Below are 7,986 nucleotides of genomic sequence, written 5' to 3'. Positions count from 1 at the left end.
AACGTTGCGCCATTCATACAACAACTTATTCAATTTGACTAGTTAATAGAGAAATCATCTCAATCACAGATTCTGATTTTTTGCCCACAGATATGGCCAAAAAGGCAAAAACAATGCCTTTGGGTTCAGTGTTGGCTATAAGATTATAGGCCGACGTAGCCCAACCTCTCCCAATGAAAGAAAGAACTTCAAGTTACAAAATGAAAGGTAATGAACTAATAGTACCACACCGGTTGGACTGAAGAAAAGATATAGAAAACAAGCCTATAAGATAACCTTGAACTGAATCTAGCAAGTATACTTACCTAGATTGGATCTATGGCTGATCATGAAGGGTCATGGCCTAGGTTTGCGACTTCCATTGCACTTTGGAAGGGCGCTCGCCTAAGATCTATTCTCATGGTAGAGTCTACGTCATAATTTGTTTCCTAGGGGGTGTGCGTCCGCGCTGTCCCTGCCAAATTTATTAAACCAAAATTTTGCGATGGTGCAGTACTTTGCTTGTTTATCAAGTGAATGTGGGTGCATTTGTGTGACTGGCAACACATTTCTTAAGGGGATTGTTATGAGCTGCATAGGAACGATCGCTCAGTGCTCACGCAATTCTCCATCAGAAATTTAACATTTAAGAAAAGAAGATACCCACTCGCTGGCTTTGCTTTCTGCAGTTTCTACAGAAGCATACGAGGAATATAAACTAAACTGTGTATACTTTGCGTATGATGGACTTGTAGAAGTATCTTCCCTGCGTTGATTCATTTCAGTCTCCTTCCATCGATGCATCATCCGTAGCCTTTTAAAGAAATAGCTCCATCTGAAAATGAAGAAAAATAGATAGATAACAAAAGAATAATTACTACAAACATGGTAAGTTAACGAGTGTAAGGTTATGCAAAACTAAAAGTTTCTTGCCTTGGCAAATACAGTGACTACATTTTAGACTTCTTATAGTTGCAGCATCCTTGCGGTGCTGCTTAAAATCCTGATCATTCTTGCGCCGGATTATGTGGAAAAGTACAGCTAGAGATGGCAAGAGTATAACGACGACAAACCAAAGAACACGAATTTCAGTTATGTTAACACTATTGTCTGTAAGGGGTGAATACTGTAATAGAATTGACTCTCCACTATTGTCTGGAGCCTGTATCCAGTTCCAGTTATGTATGTACACGTTTCACCATCCACCACGTGTACAGGAAGAGACACGTGAAAAGCATGCAAAGCGAGACATCAAAACATGATAACAAGCAGTCATAACCTAGGAAAGCATCTCATCAGAAAATATCACCGGTCAGCAGATCTGACGGTCAGGGACTGAGGATCACAGAGGTATGATGGCAAAGAGGAGCACCAAATAATACCCCTTGGGTGTTAGTACATCCTATCCCGAGGAAGATCCAAGATCAACGGCTGAGAGAGAGTTTGACTGACGCGGATGTGACCAGACTAAGAGACACTTGTCTGACACGAGCAGACGTCCAACTGCCCGCATTAAATACCAAGAGATATACACGTGTCAATCAGCTCGTGGGATAAGCGAGGATAGCTCTTCGTATTCAAGCTTAGACCGCAGCATATGCCAAAGACCTCTGCGTAATGGGCACAAAGCACAAGAAGATAAGGTTGCAACGGCATCTCAGAAGTAGGACCCACGTTTCAACCCTATAAATACCCCTCTCCACTAAGAGAGAAGGGGTCGACCAATCCAGAGCAATTATAGGAGAATATAGGAGAGAGAAATAGGAAGAGTAAGTAATCCCCCTACTTCCGCAGACCTATGTATACTCTAAAGTCATTCGACTATCTTTGTAATCATTCAATACATAGTGAAACATCAGCCCCGTGGATGTAGGCCTTAGTGCCGAACCACACAAGTCTTTGTCTTATTTTCATTTCAGCACTTTGCATTCAGCGTTGAACTTCATGTGCTTTACATTTATACTTGATTCTCTGTTTATTCTTTTATACGAACATTATTTATGATAATATTCGACTAGACAATGACAAGCTCGAAGGCTTTGAGTCGATGAATCGATATAATCATCCCCTTTACACATACGATGTAAAATTTTAGAATTAGAGTATATGCGAATATTGTTTGTGAACACGTGGATGGCTTCGTGATTTATGTGTTCACAATCTGGCGCTAGAAACAAGGACTTTGTCCCGATAAAAGATTTATCTTATCCTGTGATTTCACCTTAAACGCGCATTATGGCTGTACTCTGTTCTGGGTTCAGCGTGCTTTCAAAACCTTTTTTATTCTGGGTTCATGGTCTTTATCTTCACAAACACCATTTCAAAGCAGACAAATCCACGGCTATCTATCACAGATTTGCACGTGCGGCGTTTTTTAAATTAAGTAAGACTTGATAATCAGATTCATGAGTATTCTCTACGGATCTTCCTTCTCAAAAGTTTTCCTTTTCAAAAGTAGTCTGAAAACAAGATCCATGATTGTTTATTAGAGGATTTGTATTGCGAAAACAAGACCGTTGAAGTCTTTATGTTTTTCTTTTATTAAGGCCCTCGGGAAACTCATTTCTTTCTTAAAGTAAACACTTTTTATTCCACACATTTTGCGGGTACGAATGGCACTAACCCGATCCTCGTGGATATATTTGGTTCTCTTTATTTGAAATTCCCCTATGCAGAAAAGGACTCAAGATGGAAAAGACACTAGAGGCAGGAAAAACCAAAGCCTCATCAAAGGAGACACCGAGGACTACCCCGGTCATGACCCAAAGTAAGCAGAAAGGATACAAAGCTAAGACAGCTAATCAGAGGCAGGGTGCTGCGGAAATCACCTCACCTATGAACTCTAACTTCATTGCAGCCGCGGCTCTCAAAGCAGCAGCTACGAAGAGCAATGCAAATGTTGCGGCCCTCCAGGCTGCAGAAGCTAACAAAACTTTGGTTACAAACCAAGTCCATCAACAAAGAGAAGGGGTGGCAGAATCTATGACACATCAGCCCGCACAACCGCCAGCCTTCGAAATGCCGTCAACAAACGGTCAGAATCAAACCATACCAGTGGTTTTAGCACCGCAGGTGGAAACTCAACCTAGGGGACCAAACTTGGAGATACCAACAATCGAAGATGATCCTCTGCCACCCTTAATACACACAGTAGATGAAGGGGGAACCATGGTCGTAGGGGTACAAGCCGGAACTCCCAATCAGGGGTCTAACCAGTCTCATCGAATGATGGTAGAGCTCGAAGAATTGAAAAAGAGCCAGCAGGTATACGCAGATGCCGTAGCTCTGCTGGCCAGAGAGAACCAAGACTTAAAAGATCGGATTGCCCAAAGCATGAAAACCAGCCAACAACTGGACGAAGCAAATTCTAAGGCACCAGAGCCTAATCGAGACCGAAGAATCATCCTAGCAAACGCCGCTAGGGGAAGCAGTGCATCTGATCCGGATTATGCCGCCGAAGACTCAGATTATTATGACAGTGAAGACCGAAGAAAGAAATGCTCAACTGAGCACGAGAACGTGGGACATTACCGCACGATGGAAGAGCTGCGTGATGAGATGATGGCTGAGATCAGGCAGTTAAAAGCCAGACAAGGCGGAGGAAGGCTTGAAGAGGTGATGAAAGAGGCTAACTCCACGCCCCTAACTCATCGCCTGGCAAACACCCCCATTCCGCTGAAGTGCCCTGTCCCAAATTTTGAATGCTATGACGGATCCAGTGATCCCGCGGCACATATCCGGTATTATAATCGTATATTAGCCCTATGGAGTCAAAACGACGCCGTCCTATGTAGGTATTTCCCATCAAGTCTGAAGGGGTCGGCTTTGTCTTGGTTTGACAACCTGCCACCTGATTCCATCAACTCCTACGATCAACTCGCAGAGAAATTCTTGAGAACCTACATGTACAACAAAGTTGTCAACACCGGAATGGATAAACTTTTTTCACTGGCAATTAGTTACAAGGAGAACACAAGGGAATACACCAACAGATGACATAAGATCTGCGAAGCTATAGGGAGTGTGGATCCCGTAGTAAGCATCAACTACTACGAATGGGGATTAGACCGAACGAGTCCACGGTTTGTTGAGATCAATGGAAACGTACCTAAGACAGAAGGAGATCTTCGAATAATTATTGAGAAGTATGCTCGTCTTGAAGAAATCCAGCGTGAGAACCCGAGGGCACAAACGCAAAGGTCTCACCGTACTAACTCCGAAGAACAAACCAGCGGGGTCAAAAGGAATAGCTCAGTGGAACGACCACATGAAGATAGGAAGGAACGAAGAGATGATCGACAAAAAGACGATCGAAAATTCGAAGATCAGGTTTATACGAAGCTCAATGCTAGCTCTTGCGAGAGATCAAAGGAAGGGAAAATTTGGAGTGGCCATGGTCTAAGGGAAAACAACCCCCAAGGACCGAGAAGTCAAAAGATTACTGTGAGTATCATTGCTTCAATGGTCACCAGACCGAGAAATGCAAAAACCTCAAAATAATGATCCAAAAGTTGATTGATGCTGGCGAACTCAAGCAATACATACGAAAGGAAGTCACCGAGGATAGATCCAAACGAACCAAGCAAGTCCAACTTCCAGACAGAAACCACACAATCAACACCATTTCGTGTTCCGAAGCCGTAGGGCCCTCACTTACAGCGCAGATAGGAAAGAGGCTAAGAAAGCAATTCGAAGATCACTGCGAATTATATAAGATTGATGGCGTAGAGGTGGACGAGCACGAAGAGTGGATGGACGCACCTATCATCTTCGATACTGAAGATATCGAAGAAGATATGGAAGACCATAACGATCCCTTGGTCCTCACACTACCAGTGGCCGGATGTAACCTCAAAAAGATCCTCATCGACGGGGGAAACTCAGTTAACGTTCTATTCTACGACACCTTCAAACGGATGAAGCTCAATGATGAGCAGCTGATGTCCTCTTATTACACCATCTACGGGTTCAACGGAGCACCCACAAAGCCATTGGGAGACATCGTGTTGCAGGTGAACGCCGGGCCCATGAAAGTAGAAACACGGTTCAGCGTGGTAGACGCCCCATCCCCCTATAACGCCATTATTGGCCGAAAATGGGTACACAAACTCAAGGGAGTGGCAGCAACTTAATACCAATATCTCAGATTCCCTACACCCGAGGTAGTAATGGAAATCAAGGGAGATCGACTCTCTGCAAAGGAATGCCAGGCCACTCAGGATCGTATCAACAACGAACAGGAAGAGTAGCGAAAAACCCGAAGGACCAAAAATAAAGAAGCTGCGAAAGAAAATGCCATAGACCTGTTCCTCAAGGAAACCGCGGGGAAGGGATTGACAAAAGATGATAGTGTTCTTAAAACAGAGGCAAGTACTTCAGCATCCAGCGAAGGACAGAAACATACCAAATAGCAATTAAAGAACGTCCCTGTCCTTGGGGACCTGAAGCCGATGTTCACACTAGTGGAGCCCGTAAAAGAAATCAACATAGGAACGGAAGAAAATTCGAGGATGATCAAAATAGGGACCATAATGGACGAAGAAAGAGAAGCTTCCTTAACCAAACTACTTAAAGAATACGCGGATGTATTCGCCTGGAAATTAGGAGACATGCCGGGGATTGATCCAAAAATAATCCAACACGAGCTACGCATCAAACCAGGCACGCCACCTTTCAGGCAGAAAATAAGAAAAGTTGCACCAGAGTATCATAAGGAAGTAGAGAAAGAGCTCCAGAAATTACTAGAAGCAGGCTTCATCAAGGAAGTCAAGTACCCAACATGGATCTCGAACATGGTCATCGTTCCTAAGAAAAATGGAGGGGTTAGGATATGTATCGACTTTACTAACCTCAACAAGGCATGTCCAAAAGATAACTATCCACTACCGAGCATAGATCAACTGGTTGAAGCAGTGGAAGGGTACGAAGAGCTGTCATTCATGGATGGATATTCTGGTTACAACCAAGTAGCTCTGGCAGAAGAAGATCAACAACACACAGCATTCTACACCCCGCACGGCCTTTATTGCTACACTAGAATGCCCTTCGGACTTCGAAACGCAGGGGCAACTTACCAGAGAATGGTCGATGCTATCTTCAAGCCATGGATTGGTAGTACCCTATAAGTCTACGTTGAAGACATGCTCGTCAAAAGTAGGCTGCGCAAAGATCACCACCAAGACCTGAGAGATATTTTTGAAGCAATGAGGAAACATCACATGAAAGTAAATCCAGAAAAATGCACCTTCGGTGTCACCTCAGGAAAATTTCTCGGATATATGGTAACAAAAAGGGGCATTGAGGTAGACCCCGCAAAGATTCAGGCCATAATGGAAATGCCATCTCCAAAGAATTTGAAAGAAGTGCAAAAGCTTAATGGATCCTTAGCAGCCTTGGGCAGATTTATTGCCCGATCCTCGAACAAATGCAAACATTTTTTCAATATTCTCAAAAAAGGGAGTAAGTTTGAATGGACCGCAGAATGTGAAGAAGCCTTCCAAAAAATCAAGGAATACCTGGCTTCAATTCCAATCCTACAGAAACCTGATCCCGATGAGGTTTTGGCACTGTACATAGCAGCGACAGAAGACGCAGTTAGCGCAGTGCTAGTCAAAACCAATACGAAGATAGAACATCCTATCTATTATGTCAGCAAGACCCTCAATTCTGCGGAAAGGAATTACACGAAGATCGAAAAACTCATCCTGGCATTAATATGGGCTACTCAAAAGCTGAGAACCTATTTCCTAACTCACTTCATCCGCGTCTCATGCAAAGCACCATTAGAAGCAGTCCTCAAAAGTGCGGGGAAAGTAGGGAGAATAGCCAAGTGGAACACCCACCTGGACCAATTCAACATCATCCATGAAATTCAACACTCCCAAAAAGTATTGGCGTATTTCTTAGCAGACCTCCCCCTGGACAACGATCAAGAGATTAGGGGCATACCAGAAGCTGACGAGGAAAACAAGGATCCAGTTGATGTCCTCGAACCCACGAGTTAAAGACGATGGGAAGTCTTCGTTGATGGTTCAAAAAATAAGGAAGGGGCGGGAATAGGCATCGTCATCACCAACCCAACTGGAGAAAGGATCGTACAGGCACTCAGGTTAGAATTCAAAGAGCATACTAACAACATCGTCGAATACGAGACAGTCGTACATGCCCTCCGCTTGATAATAGAGATGGGGGTAACTGATGTAAGACTGACAAGTGACTCGCAGCTTGTCATACGGAAAATAGGGTTCGAATACAATGTATATGACGACACCCTCTCAGCTTACATGGCCTTGGTCCAAACATTGGCATCACAAATCCCGAACATCAAGTTCAGGCACTTATGCAGGAGAGATCTCAGGAACGCGGATTCCCTAGCATATATATCATCCATGCTGAAGGACAAGAATATCGAAGCTATCAAAATAACAAGGGTATACGAGCCTTTAATTGCATCATAGTTCTCCTTTGCTACCAATCAAGATACAGTGGAAGAAAATATCGAAGATCAGGTGGGAGAAGACATCCATAACGATTTTGACGAAGAAGATATCCTGTCAAGAGCAAATCAAGACGAAGATTTCAGCAACGAAGATGATTGGAGAATGGTGATTCATGCGTTTCTCAAGGATGGAACCTTACCCGCGGATCATAAAAAGCCAGGAAAATACTCTCCAAAGTAGGAAGATATGATCTTCGGGATGGGGTCATGTACAAGAAATCTTTCCTCGGACCGTTACTACGTTGTTTATCCAGGAAAGAGGGGCATCGAATTCTAAACGACATCCATTATGGTGACGCAGGGAATCATAGCGGCATGAGATCACTAGCCGACAAAGCAAAAATGCAAAGATATTACTGGCCCACAATGATACAAGATGCTGCAAGAATGTCCCGACGATGTGAAGAATGTCAGCATTTCGCAAAAAAAATACACGCACCAGCAACAACGTTAAATTTTGTGGATAGTCCGTGGCCATTTGAAAAATGGGGCATAGATATCGTTGGGCC

The 7,986-nt window shown here is 43.7% G+C and overlaps 1 non-coding gene across 1 annotated transcript; it reads left to right on the top strand.

Moving 5' to 3' along the window:
• Positions 1 to 297: 297 nt before the first annotated feature.
• On the top strand, positions 298 to 458 carry LOC113314711. The gene has a single exon (XR_003342589.1). It is a non-coding gene; the product is annotated as a U1 spliceosomal RNA (small nuclear RNA).
• The last annotated feature ends 7,528 nt before the right edge of the window (positions 459 to 7,986 follow it).

Source organism: Papaver somniferum, chromosome 9 (assembly GCF_003573695.1).
Source record: "Papaver somniferum cultivar HN1 chromosome 9, ASM357369v1, whole genome shotgun sequence".
NCBI lineage: Eukaryota > Viridiplantae > Streptophyta > Magnoliopsida > Ranunculales > Papaveraceae > Papaver > Papaver somniferum.
The sequence above is the reverse complement of the archived record's forward strand: the minus strand, read 5'-3'. Positions and strand labels throughout refer to the sequence as shown.